At 43.1% G+C, this 26495-nt stretch overlaps 1 protein-coding gene across 4 annotated transcripts in view; it reads left to right on the top strand.

Moving 5' to 3' along the window:
• The first annotated feature begins 40 nt into the window (after positions 1-40).
• APBA1 (amyloid beta precursor protein binding family A member 1) overlaps positions 41-26495 on the top strand; it is a 237764-nt gene continuing 211309 nt past the window's right edge. For 3 of the 4 annotated variants that reach the window (XR_014266084.1, XM_082470910.1, XM_082470912.1), the window contains exon 1: positions 41-277. The gene's annotated coding sequence lies outside the window, so the exon portion shown is untranslated. The remainder of the gene's footprint in view (positions 278-26495) is intronic. The other variant, XM_082470911.1, reaches the window with a different exon arrangement.

Below are 26495 nucleotides of genomic sequence, written 5' to 3' on the forward strand. Positions count from 1 at the left end.
AGTCCGCCGGCTCAGCCCAGGCGCGCGTCACTAGGGGTGGGGAGAAGGGGGTGGGGCCGCGGGACCGGAGGGGCCCGAGCGCCGGCTGCGGAGCCCCAGCCGGAGCTGGGCGAGGGCGGCTGCGGTCGCTGCAGCGGCGGCGGCGGCGGCGGCGGGAGAAGATGGTGGCGCTGGAGGTAGGAGCGGCTGGAGTGGAGCTTTATTCCCAGCCTTGGCACCAACGCTGTCGTTAGCACCGCCTGCTCCCGCGGGCCCGCGGACCCAGCTGTCAGGCAAGGTACCACCGCCAGGGACGGGTGGGTGAATGCGGGGTCCCCGGTGCTGATGCTGCCCCCGATGGAGACCCGGTCCTCGCCGAAGGGCGCCCCTGGGCGCCTGCAAGGGACAATAGTGCGGATGAGAGGGGACAGCCGGCGACATCCAGGGGCAATGACTTGAGCCATCGAGCTAACGGGGCGGGGGAAGGGGTCGCTGAGGGTAGGTGGTGTCCGGTGCGCGCTGAGATGCGGTGCTTTGGGGGTAGCGGCGGGCCTGATGACAGTCATGGCAGGAGTGTGTGTGTGTGTGTGTGTGTGTGTGTGTGTGTGTAAAAGGTAGAGCCGAAGGGATGGGGGTGGCGTACGGTGTTGGGGGAAGGTGTTGGGGGATGACATTTCCAGGAATCCCCGCTAGGATCCCTCAGCTCTCGGCTGACTTCTCCGGGAGAAAGAGTGTGGTGATGGCAACGATGAAGTGGGCAGGATGCACTTGGTGTCTGAGTGTGGAGGGAGGCATTGGGGTGGTGCGGATTTGTAAAATCCCATGTGTGTGAATCTGTGTATGTCTGTATACTCGTGTGATTGCATACTGCTCTCCAAACCCGGAGATCTGCGGGTGCCCTGACTTGCTGCCACCCGTTGACTGTAGGACAGTGTTCGTTATTTCGACCCTGCAACTCTGAGCACAGTCTCGGTTCTGCTCCTGCCGCGTGGATGGCCGGGTGTAGGGATTCTCACTTCCCTTTGCTTCCCCTCACTTCCCTCTTTTTTCACATGTCTCTTGACATGGGGATGTGGAAGTGTGCATGTGGCTTTGGGCACATGGCAGGGAAACAGGATAATGGTTACCCTTTCTGGGCTTGCTGGCATCCAGGTTTTGAAGGGAGCTTGCATCCTGTGACACTTGTCCTCTCCTCAGCCCCTGTTCTGTAAGGGTCTTAGATGCCCTGACTCTGCAGTTTCTATTGTTTATCTCTTGTCTGACCTGAAGGAGAAAGGTCTTTAATGGTCACAACCTTCTCTCTGTCCCCATAACTTTGAATGTCAACTAGACCTTCTTCCACATTTAAACACTGGAAATCTTATGGCTGAAGAATATGGTCTTTTTGTGGGTTCTTGTAGAATGAACTCTGGAGGTCTGTATAAGAGATGGGGGTAGTATTTAAAAAGAAGAAAAAGATCATACTGAGAAATGTTTGGTATCCCCCCACCTCCAGCCTTGGTCAGCGTCACACAGGCAGGGCGTTTTCCTTAGGAAAAGGGATACTTTATTCCTACTGCTGGTGACATCCACTCTTCCAGCCTTCACAATGACTAGGTGGTACCATGTATTATTCGGGAACTGAAATCCCCAAAGACCCATGGTGATGGGGTCCCAGGTCAGTGTGTCTGCTTTCCTAGCCAATGTAGCCTGCTAGTAGGGAATTTGGAAAATGTCAAGCTGGCAATAAGTCACCCAGTGGGAGCCAGGACACAGAATTGCATCCAAAGCCTATAGCTGTTTAATTGTTTCTGTGTGATAAAGATAGGCTTGTGTGGGGTTGGGTAGCGAGAGATAGGAAGGGAGATAGCATATTCATATGTGTGCCCACTGCAGTTTGGCTCCCCAGCTCCTGTATTTCTCCTGCGGTATTTATAGGAATGAATGCACCTTTACACTTAGTATCTTGATACTTCTTTATTAAAACGTTGTGGGACTAGGTTAACCTGCTTAGAACCTATTTTAATCGTAACACCTTAGATTCTACTGCATTGCTGTCAGAATCCAAACTGGCTGCCTCGGTCCTCTTGAAGAGCCTGTAGCAGTCATAGCTACACAAGTAAGTATACAACACGTTGGCATCAGACGTTTCTTTCTCTTTTAAAAAATTTTGGTTTTGTTTTGTTTTGCAGAGGTTGCGTTGAAAATAATAGAACCAGGGCTGTCCACATATGTTTTTTTCTTCTCTTAATTAATGATGATCCGTAGACCAGGTTTTCTTGGAGCTGTGAGCATTAAAGTAAATTTCCTCATGTCCTTTAAGTCAAGCCTTCTAAAATTTTAATATGAGGTTGTTGGATCGCATCCAAGGTTTAAGGATAGATTTATAAAAATGAATTTGGAATCTTAGTTCTTTACTCTCTTATTAGTTCTGCCAGTTTCTTTCTGAGAAAAGTACTTTGGAATGTAAAAGGCCTTCTAAGAGGTTTTAGCTTTTTTTTAAAAAAAGTTGTCGTCTTTATATTTGCAAGTAAAATACGGAGATATCAATATCTTACAAGGAAGTTTAAGAATGTTAACAATTATCAAGGTAAATCAACTGTTTAGAGAAAGAATAATTATACAACAGCACAATTGATGACTCAGGAATTAGTGATTTCCTTTCTAATGTAACTGTGATGATTTTTAAAATGCAATGGCCAGCTTTCTAAAGATTGGACTATTAAGGTTAATGATACAGCTTGAATCCTGTAATTCAGTCTGCTAAACAGTTGTACCTTTTGCTGTAGCCTGCAGCAAGTAATTTGTTTTGCATGGATGCGTTTTCTTCACTTAAAGGAGCATTAATTCTTTTCTTTTCCACTATTGGGTCTTTTAAAGAAGTTTGTTTTTCGGAAGACTTGGGAATAAAAGACATCTGAAAATTGACCTTTGGGGCCAAAAGGAATAAACTATGGTACCGTGGGGGAGGTGGGACTTACATCCTGCAAGGAAAAAGTAATTGTTATTACAGTTGAGAGAATTTCAAGCACTAAAACCCAAAGTTAACCCTTTGGGTCACAATGATTAATTTACAAACGTTTGTTAGTTGCCTACTACATCTCAGGCAGTGTATACCTTTGGATAGGGTTTGGGAAATGTTACGGGAGCTGGAGATTTGAAGAATAAGGAGACTTAGATCCTGCCCAGAGGAAGTTCATGGCCAGCAAGGAGAGACAGGGCATGCATGTAACGAACTACAAGAATGGTGGAAAATGGTTAAGTGCTGAAAAAGCTATACGCCTGTAGAGCTGTAGGAGTTCACAGGATACAACAATGACTTCAGAAGGAAGAATCAAGAAAGATTTCTTGGAAGAGGGAGGCTTTGAGCTGACACTTACATAGGTGGAGTTTGGGCTGGCGGGGAAGGAAGGGCATACTCGGGGGAGGAACAGCGTAGCAAAGGTGGAAATTATGTGCCCATTCAGGGAACAGAATGGTGTGCTTAAAAATTCTTTCTCAGTAAAACTGGGGGAAAAAAAAGAATGATGTGCTTTGGCTGGAGCGTAGGAGATGCCCAGAGATGAAGTGAGAAGTAAGGTAAGAAAGAGAGGGTCACTCAAGGCTGTGGGGCAACTTTTCTGTGGATTGTATTCAGTAACTGCCAGGGAGCCTTGGAAGGTTTCTGAGGAGGAAGGTTGACAGGACCAGAACTGTGCTTCAGGGTGCTAATCTTGAAGCATTGTGTTGGATGTATGAAATGAGGAAAGAATGGCAGTAGCTAGACCAGATAGACTCTATTGTCAAATTAGGGGTAAGAGGAAATGAGACAGTGGGAGTGAAGGGGAGAGGGCAGACTCAAGAGACAGGGCGCAAGAATAACCTGAACACTGAGCAGGGAAGTCAGAGGTCATTGTAAGGCTCAGCTGAGAGAATGCTTGGGTCATTGTCAAGAAGGAGCTTCAGAGGAGGATGAGGAAGAGGGGAAAAGAGAAGTTTCATTTTGGGCCTGACAGGTTTGTCCAAATGAAGGGACTACCATACAGGGGTAGGTCTTGGAGAGAGGTTAGAGCTACAAAGAGAGATTTGTAAGTCATCTACTTAGGAACAATTTTAATGTCTCAGGAATGGCCAATAAAGAAAATGGAGCAAGAAGAGGCGAAGGCTAAGGGTAGGATCCTTGGGGGATGTCTCTGGGTTGGAGAGGAAAAGAGAAAAAAGCGGATATGAACAAAGTTAAACAAGGGGCAGTTGGAGGAATGTGGTGGCAGTAGTGTGGTGTCATGGAGGCTGGGAAAGGTGAGGGGAGCATCGTCGTTCCTATAGCACGGCACAAGGGGATGAAGGTGCAGTGAAGGAAGAGCCATTGGATTTGACTCCTGGCGTTCCTTGATTATCTTGAGGCAGGTAGAAGTGTAGCCAGCCTGTGAGGGGTTAAAGAGGAGAGGGTGATGCACATGGAAACAGTGAGGACAGAGTTCCTTTTTAGTAAGTGGGGTGAAGGAGAAGGAGAGAGAGTTTACTACATCAAAGGTAGGGTGTAGTATAGGGAAAGTAATTTTTTAGTATAAGAAGACCTGAGCCTACTTTATAAGCGGAGGAGAAGAAACCATTGAAGGGAAAAGAGATCAAAAATGTAAGGGAGGGCTTCCCTGGTGGCGCAGTGGTTAAGAATCTGCCTGCTAATGTAGGGGACACAGGTTCGACCCCTGGTCTGGGAGGATCCCGCATGCCGCGGAGCAACTGGGCCCGTGAGCCACAATTACTGAGCCTGCGCGTCTGGAGCCTGTGCTCCGCAACAAGAGAGGCCGCGATAGTGAGAGGCCCGCGCACCGCGATGAAGAGTGGCCCCCGCTTGCCACAACTAGAGAAAGCCCTCGCACAGAAACAAAGACCCAACACAGACAAATAAATAAATAAATAAATAATAATTTAAAAAAAAAAAAAAAAAGAAAAGAAAAAAAAAAAATGTAAGGGAGAGGCTAAACTGATGGGACAGAATCTTTAAAAAGATGGGACTCTTCAAAGGAGGCACTCTTTTGAGACAGAAGCATGGGAACTTTGCGGTAGAAAGAAAGGAATTTGGCTATAGTCTTCTAAGTCAAGTCAGAGAGAGGAGGGCAGGTTGAGGTCATGGGTAGAAAAATAAAGACTTGGACTAAGTGCTGTGGAAATGTAGTGGTGAGTCAATCAGGGGTGAATAAAAGATTATCACCCAACTATGAGGGCCTCCTTGTTTGGAGAGCATGAATTTGTGGTGGAACCAGTTAGCCCTATGTAATTAGTTTGACAACCACTTATGTAATTTTTGTTATTAAAATTAATAACATTAAATGTTGTTAAATACAGTGGTTCCTCCTTCCCTTAAACTCAATGAAAAGAGAAAAATGTTTGCCTTTAAAATTAGCTGAGTAAAAGACTGCACCTGAAGTATTTCCTGTGACTATTTTCTCTCAGGGATTGCCGACTTCAATAAATAATGGGGGAAAATGTAAGTATTTTTAAAAAGATGAACTTTCCCTATCTGTAATGGCAGAATGTTGCAAAAGAAAAATCAAGTATAGCACTTCACCCAACACCATGCCCATCATAAGCACACAATAAGTATTTTTTGCAGGAATACATGAATAAGTTATTTCTTTTAGTAAAATAGGTACAGTATCTAAGATCTAAAATTTCAGGATTTCTTTCCTATTTACACTGTGGACATTGAATGAGTTGCATTCCATGGCCTGTCCAAGTTTATGACAAAATTAAAACTTTTATTTATTCATACCTGCTATATACATTGAAGCTTTACAAAAGTTTTTTTCACAAAATAATTTTGTACCCTTTAGACCCTTGAGCTATAGGGTCATGTCATGATTCCAGACAAGTATATAGAAATTCGACTGTGGTGAGTGATGATTTTGAGGTTCTGATGATGAAATCATTTGTTCATTCCTTCAACAAATGTTCACTGAGCACCTTCTCTCTTCCATTCACTATTCTTGGTGCAAGGGATACAGCAGGGGGGGAGAAAGTCCCTACTACCACCGACCTTTTAGAGGGAGGAGATTAAAACATAAATAAGCACATATATAATATGTCAGGTGGCAGTGCATGCCATGAAGAAGAAAGCAAGGAAGGAATAGAGTGTGGTGATGTAGGGGTTGCTGTTATTTTATATGGAGTGATCAGGAAAGACCTTGAGCAGAGAGAGCTTAAACAGCTGAAAGAGTGAGCCATGCAGGTATTTGAGGGCAGGGCCTTCTAGGCAGAGAATGTCAGGAGCAAAGGGCCTGAGATGGGAACATGCTTGGCATGATCAAGGAAGCCTCACTGGTTTCCTTGCTTCGCCTGGCCATGTAGTGTCACCCATGATACCTGGAGCGGTCACTTAGGGACCCTGCAATGTGATGCCTTGCCTTTAGGTATTGAATCAGTTGCCCATAAGGCTGTATCACACGTACCATGTTTGGGCTGACCTGTGGGTGAGTCAGTGCTGAGTTTATAAAAAGATAGATGTCCTCAATCACACATTTGAGTTAGAAAACTTGAAGAGTGGCTGTGTCTGAGTAGTGATGAAATACTAGTCAGCTGGAAGTAGTCCCTCTCTTGGAACTGCGCATCACTTTTCTGTGGCCTGAATCTTCTTCAGTGATAGGGTTCCTTTTCTTCTTCCATCTTTCATGTCTCATTCTCAAGTCTAAGGTCTTTGAAACTAGAACTATATTTTGTTCATCTGGGCATACCCTGCAACCCATAGAAAAACTCTTTGCCTTAGTAAGGGATCATCAAATATTTATTGAAAGGAATGGATGAGATATTTCCAAAGATCTTTTCCGTTGTAAAGAATGAGGGTAAAGCTCTTTTACCTTGATTCCTGCAGACACCTGTTTTTCAAAGAGGACACAAAATCACCACGTGATACTAAGTAGTTTATGCACGCAGGGCCTGAGACGACGACTTGGGTACAAGTAGTCTATCTGGGAGGTGATCCCAAGAAGCACACGTGAAAGAATGGAGAAAATGAGACAGGGAAGGAAGGAAAACCAGTAAGAAAAGAGGCAGATTAGTGAGCAGATTAACTTTGTGGGCAATGGAGGCTCTGTTCTTTATGATTGTCCACCAAGCAGTGGGGAAACTGGGATTTTATCCACCATTTAATACTGGAGGCATTAAGCCCCCAGCACTTTAATGCTGCCAGTATTAGCCTGAGCAAGCTTTGGAGGCACCAGAGAAAGCCGTTGGGTAGCTAAGCAGAGAGGAAAAGTGGGCTAGAGGCGGGAAGCTGTCAGTGTGCAGGGGAACTGTCCGTCAGAGCTACAGGTGAACTCCCAAGTGGGCTGAGGGGACAGCACAGCAACAGCCTCTGTGGCACATGGCACAGGGATATCATAGGGAATTTTTAACAGATAAGAATTTGTTTGATAGCAGTTACTGGTATTTTATTTTAGGGATTTTAGTGTATTGTAACAGCTTCCTACTCTTCAGGTTCACTCACAAGCCAACTATTGACAATCCTCAATTATCTGGGATGGAGATTACCACATATGCCCATGTATAGGGTACCCTTGATTATGAGGTGGTCCCCAATTTTCCAACGAGGTGGTTTTTTAAATGGCTTTACATCAACTTGAATAAGCACGTTTTAGGGATGTAAATAAAGGATGAAATATCTACTTATATTTATTAATCTACTTGCATATATTTTAACTCACATTATATAAAATTAGTAATTAAAAAATATGACATTCTTCGGGGCTTCCCTGATGGCACAGTGGTTAAGAATCTGCCTGCCAATGCAGGGTACACGAGTTCAAGCCCTGGTCCAGGAAGATCCCACATGCCGCGGAGCAACTAAGCCCATGTGCCACTACTACTGAGCCTGCTCTCTAGAGCCTGAGAGCCACAACTACTGAGCCTGCGTGCCGCAACTACTGAAGCCCGCACTCCTAGAGCCCGTGCTCCACAACAAGAAAAGCCACTACAATGAAAAGCCCGTGCACCACAATGAAGAGTAGCCCCCGCTCATCGCGACTAGAGAAAGCCTGTGCACAGCAACGAAGACCCAACGCAGCCAAAAATAAATAAATAAAATAAAATAAAAACATGACATTCTTCTACTTTTGCACTTCACAAAATCATTTCTTCAAGTGCTTTGCCTTCAGAGTCTTTTTCATCATTAGGCCACTTTCGGCATATTCATTTCTATCTAACTTGTTTAAAATGTAGTACTTCTTGAATTTCCGTATGATTTTGGCCCTGTACACTTAATTCTAAGCCCCGTGTGCCCATTCACATAGCGTAAGAACAATTGTTTTTTTCCTTTCTTCCATCTTTCCATTTTTCCATCTTTAAAAGGAATTCTGTCTATTTTCTAGTAAACCTTTGGGAATGATTAAGTTAACATTTTGTAATTAAATTTAAGGGCTTTAAGAATCATGTTTTCCCCCCCTGCTATAGGCGTATATTCCTGCTCTCCACAACCCAGCACTTCTGCATGACTTGTCGGACATCCAATGCAGGCAGTTGTGAAGGAGTATATTCTTAAATTGGTGTTAAAATCTTGGCCCCCTTCATTCATTCATTCATCTATTCTATTTCAATCCTATGACCTCCGTAAGCATCCCTATCTAGTATTGATTGCAGTTGTTTCTGGCTATCTTCTCCAAATAGTTCTCAAGTAACCTCTGAAACATACATCTCCTTTTCATAAAATCTTCAGTCTTACCGGGTAAATGTTTTTGACATGGTTTCTCCCTTTAAAATCAGTTGCCATCACCTCCAGGATTAATGAATTGCTTGATTTCAGTTCCTGTTATCTTGGAGATAATAGACTTTTTGCTTTTTGGCATTCAGAAGAGAGTGATTGAGGGAATGCCTATTAGGATGGGAGACTTCATATGGAGTTAAATACAAGGTGACTTTCTCTCTTCCAAAATCTAATTTTGGGGGGACTAGGAATCTCATCTTATTTTGTATACACCAGGTAATCATGGGGGTTGTTCAAGTATAGTGGTGGTAAAAGCCATCCCTGCCCACTGTTTCCTCTCCAGCTTCCTCCTCTTCTGCTCCATGGTGGATTAATTAGTGTGAAAAATACTTCAGTGATTTTGTTTCATGAAGCAGGTGATCAGCCATCGTTCTGAACAATGTAACCATTTATGTTTCTGACTTTTGATAAATTTTGTATCTCAAGATCAATTCTGTATTAATTGACAGATACACTTTATTTTAGAGAAGAGGTATACATGACAAGGTGGGCATAAATCCTTTATCCTGTAAATTGTAGCATACCTTAAATGCAAAGGAAGAGCTTATCATTTAAAGAAATTCCACTTATCAGGAATAATAATTACCCTCTCATGTGGCTATTCAATGAATTAGGATTTTTATACTGGATTTACCTACATGGATCACACTCTATTTCAATGCCTTTAAACTTGTTTGACCACGATCTCTAGTGAGAATACCATTTACATCATAGCCTAGCAACATAGATGAGTGCGTGTAAACACACACATACACAAACATATAACTGAAACAAAAGATTCACTTAACAATACTTGTCCTTTATTATGTGTAATGCACTTGGATATCTTCTGTTCTATTCTATATGGTTGTCAACGCAGTAAACTGATTTCAGCTCTAATGGGTCGTGACAAGCGGTTTAAGAAACAGTGTTCTGTTGTATTACATCCATCAGAAGAGTGCTTATTTCCTTATAGTATGAAATAATTTCACATCAGAGAGTTTTTAAAATTTGTTTCAAATTATTAGCATATTTGGATATTTGGTAGTATGAGTGTAGGAGGTCACAGTAATACTAAAGAGAAATTTATTTTGAGTAGATGTTTTATTTCCCAGAGAAGAAATTATTAGTGTGGAAAGTGGAGCAAGATGAATGGATTGATTCTTAAATCTAGCGGCTTTCCTGGGCTGTATGAACCATGCTCGGCCCCTGGGTCCCGACTGCATTGCTGGACTGATCATCACTCATGGGTCTGCTTAATCTCTCCTCATGGTTCTTTCCTGCCCTTCTCCCTTCCTGCCTCTTTCTCAGACCACTGCCCCCAAACCCCAAGAGTTCTAGATGTTCGGTTCAATTACTGAATTCTCAATTTCAACCTAACATTTCTTCCTAGATGTAAAACTAGATTTTACACCGACTTCTCTTCCAAATAGCTTGAAAGTACAAGAGTCTTTTTTTCCTGAGCTAATACCTAGGAGGGTTTTTTAAAGGAGCTAGAATTTGTTCCACAGGTGGAATGTTTCCATAGTGTTGGGTGGTATGAAAGTCTAACCTAGTCTGATGTTCAGGTGTGATTTCACTCTTTATGGCTCTCCTGTTGTCTAGTGGAAGGACATGTCAATTCCTGTTTTCAAAGCCCAGTAGGCTCCCCGTCCAGTGAATGAAAGCAGGTTAACATCATAGCTACGAAGTGCCAGGTGTTGTGCTAAGCACTATACATACACAGTTAACTCATTTGCTTCTCATACTGACCTCACTTACTCTTCATAACTGTATCAGGAGAGGACTTATGTTACCGATAGGACTTGAGTCTCTCAGAGGTTCTCTCAGTGACTAAAGGACAGGGCCAGAGAGACTCACCTCGGGTCCAGGGATGGGAGCAGACCCTGACAGCTCCTGTCTCCTTTGTCCTGGGGCCCAGCAGAAGCCCTCCACACCAGCTGCCCAGCTTGACTCCCTTGTTTATGGTGCCCTTGTCCCATCTGGGATGTCTGTGTATGCGTAGCTGTTGCACCAGCATCTCTCCAATCTCTGCACCCTGGGGTGGAAAGGCTCAAGACATATGTAATGTGGTACTGCCACTGATTAGCGACCAACATTGAACAAGTCTCTAGATTGGGCTGAGCCTCAGCTTCCCCAGCGGTAAAAGGGGGGAATGATGAAACCTGCCCTTCCCTTCTTGTCCCCCAAAGGGCCACTGGGAGGGTCACATGGGCTATCAAGGGCTATAGGAAAGTAAGGTAGGTTTGTCACTTCCCTCATAATGACCTTGGGCAGAAGTGACATCTCCCTCCTCTAGGCTAGGGGTTGGCAAACTGTTTCTGCATATGGCCAGATAGTAAATAGGTTCGGAGGGGCCACACAGTCTCTGTCACAACTTCTCAGCTCTGCTGCTGTGGTGCAAATTCAGTGGTGGGCAATGTGTAAAGCAATGAGCAGGGCGGTGCTCCAATAAAACTTTATTTCTGGATGCTGAAATTTGAATTTCGTATCACTTTCACTTGTCACAAAATTTTGATTCCTCCCTTGATTTTTCTCCAGCCATCTAAAAATGTAAAACCACTCCCAACTCCCAGGCACTGGGCCAGATATGTTGCATGGAACTTAGCTTGCTGACTCTTGGTGTAAATGTTCACAGCGCTTTGTACCACTTGTTAGGGAGCAACTCCAGTTCACTTTGGACTGCAGCAGTGCGTGCTCACTCTATTCCATCCCTCTCTTGTCCTTCCAAAATATACACCCACCCACTGCCATTTTTTCATCTCCTTTAGCACTGGGAAGGCTAATAGCGTGTAGATACTCTGCACACATATACACACATATATAGTATATGCTGAATACATATTTGTTGAATATATGATTTATATGATAAGAAAATCTGCTACTTTTCTGTGTATCTTATTTTTCCATCTTTAAAAGGAATTCTGTCTATTTTCTAGTAAACCTTTGGGAATGATTAAGTTAACATTTTGTAATTAAATTTAAGGGCTTTAAGAATCATGTTTTTCCCCCCTGCTATTAACCAAAAAAGGAAAAGAATGTCAGGGAAGAAAGAAGGGGAAAGCAAACAGACAAAACAAAACCAACATTTCAGCATAAAAAGGGCTTATTAGAGAATAACTGAAGTGGCCAAACGTTTAGCTTTGGTCCCTGGGGCTTTCTGTCACTGTAGGAGCTCTGGAGGCTGACGTGCTTTGTGCCTCAGCTGCCAGCAGCCCTGCTTTTTGCTGTGCTTTCCCAAAAATTTAACTCAGGGGCCAGAACTCTGCATTTGGCTATACATAAAGATAGAATGATAGAATGTATTTTATCTTTTCATCTGTATTTTCTCAACAGGTATCAAGGAGTCACATCTCTTAAGAGCAAAGCCTTGAACACAACTCCTGTTTTATTTCTTAGTAGGTATATAGGCTCGGGAGTTGGCAGTATTAGGAAATATATAAATCTAAAATTTTCTTCTCAAAATAAGATGGGCAGAAACTGGATGGTGGAATTGCAGCATGCATGTGTGTTATTTTTCCAAATAGTCTGTGATGAAGATATTACTCTGTGTTCTGTCATGAGGAAATTAAATATATGTGCGTGTACGTGTGTGTGTATTTAAGGAGGGGGAAGGAATATGCTAGAAAATTGGAACCAAAATTGTTAATAGTCTATGCCCCTTAATAAAATTTGTTAAGGAAAAGAACAGTTAGGTCAGCTTTCAAATAAGCACTTACCTTTTTTGGTCTGCCACAACGTATTAACCTGGAGAAAAGATCCACGGCTGGTGTAAAAGAAATTATCAAGTGTGCTTTCGACTTGGCGTAAATTGTTACTGCTCTGGTAGATGCTGTCTAGCCTTGAAGACAGAATGTTAATCCAGTGTTAGAAGTGCATATTACATTTAAGTCGTGTGAGGTATTCAAAGCCTGCTTGGGGAAGAATGGAGCCTGAGGCGCTCAGGATTTTGTTCCCTATTATGTCTGAGCTGCTCCCGGTGAGACACAACATACCGCTTACTGGCAGTGCAAAGACTGTTTTCAAAATTACTCTCGGTGGATAGAGGCAGAGGGGGTGAGGGAGGGGGGCAGGCTTACCTGAGAACTGCAAGGTGGGGGGGTGGTAATTACCCATCTGTCTGCGGTTTCTTGTGTGGCATGAGGCTCCCCTTGATGAAGTAGAGACTGTGCTTATGCAGGTGGATGATTAAGGTTTTGTTCATCATGTTATCTGCACAATGAGTCTTACCTTTTCTTCTTTTACTGAGTAAATTTTTTCCTTTCTTACACCCCCCCTCCTCCTTCTTTCTTCCACTTGGGGAATTACAGTGGGCTCATTTACATCTCATGGCTTATTTGGATGGCTCCCTTCCATGCCAGAGGTTTTCAGCTAATGTCTGGTCATCATGGATTGTCCATTCATATTAAGGCTGTGACACCAAAGATGGCCAGGCATCTGTATTAGTTGGCAGGGTTTGTAAAGGTCTTAGGTTGGGCTCCCCAGAGCAGACACTGAAAAGAGGGTTGGTGTGTGCAGGCACTGCTTTATTAAAGAGATGCTCCCAGAGGAGACTGGGAAGGGAGGGGAGAGGCAGCCAAACAGGGTATGATCCCAAAGGCACGAGGGTGGGGAAGCTGTGGTATGATGTGGCCTCAGGACTGTCCCCACCAGAGTCAGTGGGGTTGGCAATACAGACTCCATACCTGTCAGTCATTGGGTAAAGGCCCTGGGCGTGAGGGGGTACTGTGGGGAGGGGGACATACATTCTCAGGTATTTCTGGTTCTCTGTTTGAAAAAGCAAAGCTAGTGCAGCCCTCCCCAAGAGAGTCGTAGGTGCTGGCTGTTGACCGGGTGGGGATTTGGATGTGACACCAACATTGTCCACCACCAGACCAGTGGCTTCTCCTTGGAGCGGTCGGCCAGGGAGCCAATCCAGCTGCTTCCCTGGGAATCCCCAAATGCCAGTCTTTTTCCTGAGAAGTGGCTGCTGGCTTCTGGTGATATGTGTGTGTCACATCGAGCAGAGGACTGGGATCCAACTGTCTGGTTACAGTGAGTCGCCTGTTTCCATAGCCTTCTGTACCTCCATCCTTTGCCAGGCCTGTATCCCTGGGGTTCTACAGTCTAGTCACTTCCAAAGAAATGTGTTAAAATCTCGTTTGTAGATATTCTCTCTCTGATTCTCTTTGTGGCTTTATGGCTTATCTATGCCTTTATACTCATTTAAGTGGGACCTTGAGAGGAAAAGGATAAAAATGTACACGGTCAAGTTGTCACCTTTAACCAGGAGCCACTCAAAATAAAAGCTAAAGTAGAATTGTGGACTGAAAAATATATCTGAATATATATACACACACTTACGTATATACATATATATGCTTAAACATTTATATTCCTGCAACTCCATGGAAGTACACTAATAGTTGGGAATTAGCCAATCTTAGTATCACCTAGCAAAGTGGTATATTAGCCAAAAGGAATAGTTACAATCTGTTACAGTCATTAGCTGGGTACTGTGAGTCAATGGTTGTTGTTGCTATCGTTGGGCTAAGCAAGAGGACTTCTGTCTTCCCCAGTATTTTTGTATAGTACCACCAGACGTGGTAAACTGCAGATGTCAGCATGAACCCTGGTTCCCATGTTATCACATCAGAGTTCATCTTGGCGGTTAACTAGTAAACAGAAACCTAAGTAGTAATAACTTCGACAGGCTCCAAAACACTGTCTTGTTATTTAGGGGATCTTGAGTTAAAGAAACTGCCCTCTGTGTAGAATAGGTTTATGGAACGGGTTAGGTTCAGTAGGGTGTACATAGCCACCCTCCCCAGTTCTTCTTACATGGTTCCTTCAGGTCCACTTAACAGACTGGTTTTCTCTTCCCTGTTGGAATCCAGTCTTGGTCCTTTAGATTTCCTTCTCTTGAGTGGTGAAAAGTTAAATCCAGTCTACTGATCACATAATATAGTCCAGTGTAATAATAAAAATTCCGAACTCCTGCCTCATTCCTGACTTTTAAAAATTGCACAGTAACCTGAACACAGTATAGAAATCTCAAGTGTGTAATTTGTTGAATTTTCATGTATCTTAAAACCCATGTAACTAGCACTTAGACGAGATACAGAACACATCCTAACCCTCCCCCTCGCCCCCCAGGCTCCCTCTTGGCCCTTCCCAGTTAATATCAACCAGCACCCCAAAGGTAACCGCTAATTTGACCTCTATCACCATAGAGCATTTTGCCCGTTTTTAACTTCATATACGTGGAATCATAGAGTATGTAACCTTTGGTGTCTGACTTTTTTGTTCAATACTGTATTCAAGATTCATCTATGTTGTCATATGTATCAGTAGTTCATTCCTTTTTATTGCTGTTTGGTAATCCATTGTGTGAATATACTGAGTTTATTGTCCGTTCTGTTGAAGGGCAGTTGGGTTGTCTCACTGTGAACATCCTTAAACGTTTATTTCGGCGTGCATAAGCGCTCATTTCTATAGGAGTGGAATGGCTGAGTCATAGAACAGGTGTACATTTAGGTTTTGAGCTGTTCCCCAGAGGTTTTCCAAAGTGGTTGGGCCCATTTACTGCCCCAACAATGGCCTATGAGAGCTGCGGTTAGTCCCCATCTCCCCATCCTCGTCAGCACCTGGTTTCACACCATTCATTTAGCTCTAGCGGTGCTGGTAGGTGTGTAGTGGTGTTAAACACGTAGAGCGTTCAACTTCACCTCCTCCAGCTCAAGCAGGCTGCTTCTGTGGAGCCCACAGGAAACACATGTCGCTGTTCCACTGGCAGTACAAGTGCCTTTTGCTGCAAACACAGCCCCCTCTCCCTTTGCCCTGCTGGTTCTGACTAGCTTTTTGATTTCTCGTAGCCAGAGTCAGATAACAACACCTGGGTCCCCAAACTCCAGAGGGCCTACGTCAAGCTCCCGGAGTTTTTCTTGAAGCCTCTTTGCATGGTGTGTTAGTCTGCTAGGGGTGTCATAACAGACTACCACAGACGGAGCGGCTTGTCCAACAGAAATCAACTTTCTCACCGTTCTGGAGGCTGGAAGTCCAAGATCAAGGTGGTGGCAGGCCTTTCTCCTTGGCCTGCAGACAGCCACCTAGTCTCTGTGTCTCTACATGGTCCTTTTCTCATGTGTGCACATACTTGATGTCTCTTCCTTTTCTTAAAAGGACACCAGCCGTGTTGGATTAGGGCCCCAACCTTATGACCTCATTTAACTTTACCTCTTTAACGGCCCTCTCTCCAAATACAGTCACACTGGAGGTTGAGGCTTCAACGTGTCGGGGCAGGGGGCACACAATTCAGTCCATAACACGTGGTTTGGTGTGTACATGGGAAGAGTTCTCTGCCAACTCTGCAACAACACATGAAGTACTCACGTGGCAGTCAGTTTTGTTCAATCAGAGTACAGTTGGTCATGATTTAAATTACTAGTTGGGAAGATTTTTTTTTTATAATAGGAGTAAAACACACACAGTAAAGTACAAAAAGTATGTACATCTTTAGTGTACAGTCTGAGGAATTTTCCATATGTATAAACCTGTGTTTTATCCCAAATCAGGATGTAGAACATTGCCAGCACCCCATCAATTCCCCCAGCCTCTACCTGTACCCCCCTCCCCAGAGGTAAACACTGTTGTGACTTCTATCATCATTTATCAGGTTTGATGATTCTTGAACTTCATATAAAAAGAATCACATATGTACTTCTTTTTCGTACAGATTATTTTACTTGGCATAATATCTATGAGCTACATGCATGTTATTACAGGCATCAGTGGTTCATTCTTCTCATTGCTGTATAGCGTTCAGTTGTATAAATACACAATGATTTGTTCATCTGTTCTGCTGATGGACATCTGAGTTATTTGCAGTTTTTGGCTATATGAACAAAGCTGCTATGAACATTCTTGTGTATGTCTTTCTGTCTTTTTTCCTGTTTCTTGGATATGTATTTAGGAGTGGAATTCCTTGATCATAAGGATTGGTGTGTGTCTAGTTGGAAACATTTTAATCATTTGTTTTTGTAAATACCTTTCTGTTTGATGTCTTAACATATCCTCTTCATAACTCAAGGATAGATGTAGGTATACATGCTCTGCTTTAAGGCAGAGATGTGTTTTGTTGATTTTTTTTCTGATTACTTTTATTGTCTAACTCAGTTAACAGAATGTGATTTTGTTACTTTATATATCAAAGGTAAATGAGGCATATGCTTGTTAATTCAATGGATACTGAACAGGTTATTCACACATATTTGAGGAATGTTTTTGTCACACTCTGTTAAGAAGTCAACAGCCATCCACTAACACATTTTGTTTGCTTTACCTGAATCAACAAGTTTATGCATTCAGAATATTTTCATTAAAAATAGTTTTATGCACAACAAAACAAGCCAGTGCATACTTTAATTTTTAACATCTTAGTTTTAAACATTAATTGAGCCCCATTCGAACCAAATGATATTCGTTTTTGCTAGAATACCGTAAAGCAGCTTTAAAAAACACCTAGTAATAATAAAAGGGAAAACATTTACATATTGTCACATAAGACACTGTTGAATAACATAAGACACTGCTCAAAGCACTTAATATGCATTAACTCATTTAATTCTCACAACAACACTATAAAGTCTGCTATTATTATATACCTCATTTTATAGATGAGGACACCGAAATACAGAGAGGTCAAGTGACTTGCCCAAGATCACACAGCCAGCAAGTAGCCAGGATTCAGAGTATGTACACATATAACCACTATACAACACTGCCTTTTAACTCATTCTTTCATCTTTCTGTTTATTCATGGGAGAGAGGGCTGAGGGAAAGAGCATTCCTGCTTTTTCAATTCTTAGACATTTTCTCAGTTTAGATTAAAGCTGTAGCAGTTAAAATCTTTATTGTTACTTGAACAGATTCTGTTAATCAGATGCCTAAAGAACGCCAACCTGCTCTCACTGCCTTAAAAAAAATCACATTAAAAGAATACCAACAGAAATAGTGTCACAGATGTAGAAAACAAACCTATGGTTACCAGGGGGTAAGGGGGGAAGATAAATTGGGAGATTGGGATTAACATATATACACTACCATATATAAAATAGATAACTAATAAGTACCTACCGTATAGCCCAGGGAACTCTACTCAATACTCTGTAATGGCCTATATGGGAAAAGAATCTGAAAGAGAGTGAACATATGTATATGTATAACTGATTCACTTTGCTATACACCTGAAACTGACACAACATTGTAAATCAACTATACTCCAATAAAAATTAAAAAAAAAAAAAAGAATACCTCTCTCCCCCTTTTTGAGCCAGGAGGTTATATTGGGGAAATCTGTTAAGGGTAGAGCCTGGATGTTCCTCCAGACACTCTGAGGCCCTGAAAGACCGGCCTCTGTATGGAAGGAGAGTGATCCTCGGTGAGAGAGGCCTTAACCACCGTGATCTGAGCACTAACTCCTTTCTCAGGGTTCACCCTCCAAGACATTCATTCTACACGTATTTGCTACACATGGACAATGTGCCAACCCTGTGTGAGGCCCAGGGGGTTGATGGGAGCAGAGCCCCTGGAGCCCCTCTCCTCAGGGAGCTAATTTAGAATTGAGCCCAGGAGACAGGTACTCACACTAACCACAGAAATGTCACTGCTGTCATTACACCTGATAAGTGCTGTGAAGGAAAGGTGAGGGTGCTTAGGTGTGACAGGGAGCCAACCCTGCTGGGGTCGCTCAGGAAGGGCTTCTCTGTGTGGGGAAGTGACTGAGATGAGGCAGAGGAAGTAACCCCAGCGGAAGGGAGAGGGTGCACCAAGGCCCTGGGAGGGGAAGGGGTTTCTGGAGGGGACAGTGGGGGCAGCTGGCTGGATACTGAGGACAATAGGGAGCCGTTTAAATGTTTCATATAAAGGAAAGACACGGTCAGATTTGTGCTTTTCTGAGACAGTAGATTGGAAAGAGGGCAAAAGGGAAAGCACATTTGTAAACATTTTGCAAAAGGGAAGGTGATTCCCATTAGAGCCCATCATAGAACTCCAAGGGGGAGGTGATGGTTTGGAAAATGCTGGTGGAAGAGCTGGGAGATGGACAGACCTAAAGATATTTAGCAGGTAAAGTCATCAAGACCTGGGGATGGATTGGGTGTAGGAGGCGAGGAAATAAGGGGCATCACGGCTGACGCCCAGGTTTTTTGTTCTGCTGGAGGGATGGGGTCTCCAGTCACTGAAATAAGAGATGGAAAATGGAAGGTGACTCATTGGGAGGGTGGGCAGGGAGTGGAGAAGACACTGACCGTAAGGTGTATGTGAAGTCTTCAAGGAGGGGCGAAAGGTGGGTGCTTGGATATGGGCGTCTAGAACCTAAGGGGAGGTCCGGACTAGAGATTATGCTAATCAAGCATCATAGCTTTAGAAATGAGGTTCTAATCCACAGGGATGCCTTGAGTTTGGTTAGATCAAGTGCTGTTGTAAAAAGAGCGTGGATGAGGAGTAGAGCAAAGAACCAGGAGTTAGCCTAGTTGAATTGCCCTTTCTCAGTGCTTCAGACCTGCTCTGAACTGACTGCATCTGGAGTCCTAAAACCATAGAGCTCTATCATAGCACCAGTGGTCCAAGCTCTTCAATTGCTCTTAAACTGAAAATTTGTTAAGTATTTGATCAGTTTGTCTTTAAAATAGGTGCATGGTTTGTGTAAAATGTTTATAAACATGTTTACATGTAAACTTGCTGATAGTAAAGTTTATAGTATCAACTACTGATTAATTGGGAAAATTACTTCTATGTCCTGGGCTTTAGGTGTGTTAGAGCCACTTATTCAAGTGCTCCTTGTAACTTTGTTGTGAAGTTAAACCCATTTATGTTTTCTGACCCAGACTCTGGTATAGTTTTGTTCCTAACTTTGTTCTCACCTCCCTTTAGATTTGCCTCAAGGGCATCACTCTTGGTGAGAAATGGTGAGGCCAAGGGTCTAGTGGCCAGACTGTGGGAAGCCAGCATAGACGACTTTTACCCATGCCCTGCTCTTCCAGGCAGGTGACTAGCCCTTCACCTGTCTAGACACTGTAAACAAGGACATCCGAGTGCCTTTGAGCTCTGACCCAGAGTCACAGAGGGCTGGTGCAGGATTCAGGCCCATGCTGGGGCCAGCAGTGTGGCTCAGCCTTCAAGCCCCGCCTTGGTCACCCCCCTGTTCCTACTCCCGGAGAGACCAGCACCAAAACCCTGCTCAACAGTCTGCACTCTTTATTAAAAAGGACTTATCACGAGCTTCACTGGTCATTTGGCACCTTTAGCTTGATTTTCTAGAAAACAATGCTGTTAGAAACATTTTACCTAAAGATTTTTAGATACTCAATAGTATTGTTTCATTTTTGTGTATTTTTATGTGCTTGAATCTTAATATTTTAATAGCGTACATTCTGGTGCATTAAGGAAGCAACTTTTAAAGCTTGGTTATTTTGAGGTTTGCTTTTCTGTGTAATGACATGCATATCTTAAACTGTTGCTTTCATGACCTTGAGTTATAAGTTAAGAATAAATTTGAGAAAAATATTGTCAGGAAACCTGAGAAAGAAGTTATTGTCTACCCTGAAAGCTGTCAGATAGAGATTACATGTAATATTTGGAATTTGGCTGGCTCCTTTACTGTGGTTTTTTAAAGCACTTGCCATATCTAGCTACTTTGCAAAATACTGATAAACTCTCGGGAAGATGGGTGTGTTTTTTATGGCTTGATTTTAAGAGTAATGATTTATAAAACTTAGATACTTTATCTGAGGGAGGCGAAGAATAATAAAATAGCCAGGGTAGAACTGTAGGTTTGAGATTCCGTGCTTTGCTTCTTTTTCTTATACTTTGTGAACAAAAAGGTTAAGATCAATAGATAAGCTTTCTAGGCTTCAACTGTGCCTGCTTTCTGAACAAAAAGAGCTGTAATCCCATTAAAGTGTCTTGCTGCTAATGAAACCTCAGGGCCTGGCCTCGGATATTTTATTTGAGGGCACAGGTTATATCCTGCTGTAACTAAGGCATTGAGCCCTATTTGGGGGAGGGCGGTTTCTGAATATTAAGTAATGATACATTTCCCAGCGAAGCAGTGGGAGAGAGGCTGCAGGCTGGACTGCCAGCGCATCAGGGGCTGTGTTCCCCTGTGTCCCGGGACTTAGGCATGGAGGGCGCTGAGAAGCCTAGAGAAATAGTGTTCATCACAGGGCCCTGGGTGCCTGGGTGTGTCTGGGACCACTTAATCACATCCCTCAATTCCCCTCCCAACTCTGGAACCAGTGAGAACAAATCAGGCAGGAGACAAATGGAGCTCTGTTACTGATAAAGCCAGCTGGAAGCCGTGCCTTTGGTCTGCAGCCGCCAAGGACTATCTGAAATCCGTCTCACTCACACTCTCCGCCCTGCCACAGCAGGGTCAGCGCGTGCTGGTAAGCTCACCTGTGGGCAGGCAGAGGTGAGAGAGAGGAAGGGTTGAAACTGGGCACGCTCAGGGCTTCCTCCCAGCTCTCCCACGTCCCACGGGACACACCCCGTCTTGTGAGGAGGGATGAATGTTTAGGAGTGGGGTGTGGCTGAGAGTTGGGGAGGGTTACTCCCTTCAATATCCCTCGTGGGAACCTGAGACCATGGGAAGGAGGTTGCTCCTAAGATGGAGAAAGTAATGATCAGCATACCTGCAGAAAATATCAGACATGTTTCTATATCTTCTAAAATGACTATTTATCATATGAGAGTTACACAGGCAAGGTAGAAAACGTATAAACTGTGTATAACCAAAATGAAGGAAATCAATATCACTCTTTATCTCACTAGCCCAAAGTAATGACTGTTAACATTAAGGTGTAATCTCTTCCTGTGTGTGTAACAAAAATACAGCATGTGTGCTATTTTATGTCTGCCTCTTTTCACTTAACAATATCATAAATTTTAATAAATCTAGAAAATGACGCCTAGGAGCTTATCAAACTAAAACTTTTCCTATTTTCAGCTTGTTTATATGCTGGAGGACTTGATTTCAACTGGTTGTAAGATTAGTGAATGAATATACACGTGTAGGATTTAGAGTAACATATGTGACATTTATGGTATTAATGTGTATCAGTCAGGGTTCTTAGACGCAAGTAATAGAAAGTGACTGGCTGACCAGGCAGGAAAGTTACTGGGTAGCTCGCAGAATTGTTCAGAGACCTGGAGGCCTGGGATGAAGGTTGAGCTTCCTGAACAGCACCCAATATCAAGCCTCCAAACTGGTCTGACAAGAAAAATGCCACCTCTTCTGAGCTCTTCATGACACATGACTTCATTGCCAGGACCTTAACTTTTTGCTTTTTTTTTTTTTTTTTAATTGAAGTGTAATTGACCTACAACACTACGCTAGTTCCAGGTGTATTAGAAAATGATCACCCAGGACCTTAACTTTATCACAGCAACTTGTCCCACGATCATTGAAGCTATCTCTGTGTCAGGTACTCAGCCAAGTGGCCATGACCTCTTCTGCCACCGCTGAAGAGAAAGCGAGCTCCCCTCTTCCCCTTTCACATCTCGAGCTCCTGAGTCTGCCTCTGTACAGCTTTGCCTGGTTGGCAGAGTCCAGGTTATATGCCTTTCCTTGAGCTGCAAGAGAAACTGGGCAGGCAGGTATCTAGTTTTTTTTCTCTCATGTTTCTTGCCTAACTTGGACTCATAATGATGAACTCGCCAAACACAGAATGAAGTTCAGGCAGGGGTAGCTGAATGAAAGAAAAATGTTTTGCATGAGTCACGTTGTTATGAGTTCTTACTTTAACTGATGTTTTCAGATAACTGACCAAATTTCTGTCTTGATCATGTTAGAGAAATTGGCTTCAATTCTTTTGGCTCATGTGGCTTGGACAAGTTACATTCTTTCTTACCTGCCTATGCCACAAATAAGGTGAAAAATGCTTTGGGAACAGTAAAGAACATATAAGCTGTAATTATTCAACCCCTCAACCAATTTCTTTATATCTCTTTTGCAGTCTAACCCCCATCTGACACTGTTATCTTGAGGATTACCGTGCATCTTCTAATAAACAGTCCAGCAACTTCAGGCTTGACCCTTTGGCAGCATCTGACACCTCTCCCATTCCCACCAACCTACTCCCATCCCCACACATACTTCTAGTCACCTTCCAATCCAGATGTATTCTTCCCCCCCCCTGTTGTTTTCTAGGCTTCCATTTCCAGAGCCCTATTCAGGCCCTACTCAGAATAAAGTCGGCTTCTAAGAGGCTTCACCATTAGGACCCTGGCTCTCCATCCAGAATTATTTTGTAGTTTCAACAGATATCCCCAACTTCCTCTATTCAAACCAATTACTTGTGGTCTCCCAAACATGCCCATCCCCAGGCTTTGCTCACATTGTGTCCTATTCCTGGAGTGTCTTCCCCCATCTCCCTCTCTCTAGACATTCTCCACTCTTTTATTTCTAAACGTCAGTTTTATCTATACTAATTTCTCCTTTTATATTCTGTTTTATTTGAATCTTCCCTCTTTTTTCTTGGCAGTCTTGACAGATGTCTATCTTATCAAACCTTTTTAAAGAACTATCTTTTGGTAATGTTAATTTTTCAATTTTTTTTTTTTTTTTTTTTAGTTTTCTAATGTATTGATTTCTACGTTAATTATTTACTTCTTTTTGTTAATTTGGGTTTGCTCTGGGGGGGTTTTCCCCAACTTTTTTTTTTTTAATTAATTTATTTATTTATATAAGGCTGTGTTGGGTCTTCGTTTCTGTGCAAGGGCTTTCTCTAGTTGTGGCAAGCGGGGGCCACTCTTCATCACGGTGCACGGGCCTCTCACTATCGCGGCCTCTCTTGTTGCGGAGCACAGGCTCCAGACACGCAGGCTCAGTAGTTGTGGCTCACGGGCCCAGTTGCTCCACGGCATGTGGGATCTTCCCAGACCAGGGCTCAAACCCGTGTCCCCTGCATTGGCAGGCAGATTCTCAACCACTGCGCCACCAGGGAAGCCCTTCCCCAACTTTTTTATTTGAGTGCCTAGCTCGTTTATTTTAAAACTTTCCTTGTTTCCTGATAATTGTATTTAAAAACTATAAAATTACCTCTAAGCACTGTTTTAGCCACATCTCTATATTTTTCACATGTAATGTTTATCTGCATTTTAATTCAGTGCTAAGTATTTCTTTTCTCCATTCTCGAAGGTTTTTTATATGCTCCCTCCTTTCTAATACTTCCCCCATCACACATCCAGAATCTGTTTTGCCCTACTCTCCTTGACTTTGAGAATATTTTTCCCTCTCAGTACCCTTCTTATAATCTACCTTATTAGTTATCTGTGTGGTGTTTTAATCCCTGCAGTGAACAGCCTGTCCCTTGGCAGTGTCTAAGGACTCTGTATTGTTCATCTCTTTTGGCTCCAGCCCCCGGTACAGGGCAACAATAGTACGTGCTCACTATTATTAAATTGTCTGGAACAAAGGTTTTTATTTTAGGTTCCTGTGTACTGAATGATCGATCAGTAACTGTCAATCCACAGGCACTTGCTAAGCATATTTTGTTTACAAGCTTCTGTGCCCAGTCCTGTAGGTGTGTCTAAAGAAGCTTAAACTCTTGAGGTCCCATCTAAGACGTGGCCAAGTTGGAAAGAAGAAGGGGGTTGCTGGCCCTCTAGAAATAGAACTCTCTAGTGAGAGCATCTGGGTCTTATGGATAGGGAAAGCCAAACTGAAGCTGCCAGAACGTGATTAAATGGCTAAAGAGGAATTGACCTGAACCTCTTATTGAGAACTAACAGCAGAATTTGGCTGGGGGGGATGGAAAAAAACTAGGTCAACATTGAAAGAGTAGAAAATAGGGGCATAGACATGGTAGGAAATACCCCACCCCCATGGGATATTATCAGTGGGGATAAATGGACTGTGATGATGGTCACTGAATTAAAGTGGGTATGTAAAAATTAATTAGTACTTTATAAAACATATTTATGGAACATTTACTCTATGCCCAATACCGAGAGTCCTATTGATACAGCAGGGAACATAACAGTTCTCACCTCATGAAGCTTACATTCTAATGGAGAAAAATAGATTAACAGGTATGTGTGTGTGTGTGTTTTACAGTGATCTGAGGACAGATAAAGCAGAGTAATGGCAAAGAATATGGCATAGAGTTTGCTGTTTTAGATATGGCCACCAGGGAAAACCTGACCATTTGAGCAGAGGCCTGATGAAGTGAGGGAGTCAGCCTTGTTAATATCTGTGGGATGAGCCTTTTAGACAAAGAGACAGAAAATGCAAAGACACTGAGGCCAGGATCATGATGGAGTCCTTGGGGATAACAAGGAGCTAAAGGACAATGGTATGAAAAATGGTGGTCAGTGTCAGCTCAGGTAGGGCCTCACAGGTCAGAAAGCTGATCCCTTTCCCAGAGAGTTGTCTCCTAGGCCAGCCCCTGTTCACTGGACATTGGGGCTTGGGATATAAGCTCTGTATCCTTAGCCAAATAGTCCTCAAGATGAATCAATTCATTTCTTTCTCCTGAGAATTTGGATATGAAACTATATTAGGTGGTAGGAGACAAGGCAGGGCTGGGCTGGCCATGTTTGGCTCCTGTTTCTGGAACAAGAAAGAGAAGAAGCATGAGGTAGATATGACTGGAGAGAAACAGTTATGAGAGGCCACCTGCTCTTGAGGAGGAGAGGAGATAAGCCAGTTCCTGGTCTCATACCTTCCTGAGGTCAGCTGTGTTTCCTTTTTTCAAATTCCATAAAATATCCATGTCCTCACTAGTAAATTCACATATACATAAGCCAGCTTGAGTGAGCTCCTATTTCTTTTTTTAAAATAAATTTATTTATTTATTTATTTTTGGCTGTGTTGGGTCTTCATTGCTGTGCGCGGGCTTTCTCTAGTTGTGGCGAGCGGGGGCTACTCTTCATTGCGGTGCGTGGGCTTCTCATCACGGTGGCTTCTCTTGTTATGGAGCACGGGCTCTAGGCGCGCGGGCTTCAGTAGTTGTAGCACGTGGGCTCAGTAGTTGTGGCGCATGGGCTTAGTTGCTCCATGGCATGTGGGATCTTCCCCGACCAGGGCTCAAACCTGTGTCCCCTGCATTGGCAGGCGGATTCTTAACCACTGCGCCACCAGGGAAGCCCAGTGAGCATCTATTTCTTTCAATCTAATAGTTGCTAACGCAGACACCATTCTATGCTACATGACAGGTATGGAAAAGGGGCTGTGGACATTGAGGAGGGCAAGGTCATTGGGTCTGGGCAGGTGAAGAAAGACCTCAGAAGGAGCTCATGGGCTTCAAAAAAATGAAATATTAGGACTTCCCTGGTGGTCCAGTGGTTAAGACTCTACGCTCCCCATGCAGGGGGCCCTGGTTCGATCCCTGGTCAGGAAACCAGATCCCGCATGCCGCCAATAAGAGCCGGCACAGCCTAATAAACAAATAAATAAAGAAATGAAAAAGAAATATTATAGGCACCTATGGAAGTATTTTCAGTGTTCATAATGCTTACTTCACAACCGATTGTTATGCTTTTTATAAAAATTGAGGTGTAATGCACGTACAATACAATTCATCTTTGTAAAGTATACAGTTTGATGAGTTTTAACTAACATATGCAGTTTTGTAACATCCACCACAATCAAGCTACAGAACATTTATGTCACCTAAAAAAGTTTTCTTGTACCCCTGTAGTCAATCCCCTCCCCTCCCCTTCAGCCCATGACAACTACAGTCTGTTTTCTATCCCTATAGTTTTGCTATTTTTAAGAATGTCATATAAATGAAATATTACAGCATATAATCTTTTATGTTTTACTTCTTTCACTTAACAT

Source organism: Balaenoptera physalus (genome assembly GCF_965194825.1).
Source record: "Balaenoptera physalus genome assembly, chromosome: 7".
Taxonomy (NCBI): Eukaryota; Metazoa; Chordata; class Mammalia; order Artiodactyla; family Balaenopteridae; genus Balaenoptera; species Balaenoptera physalus.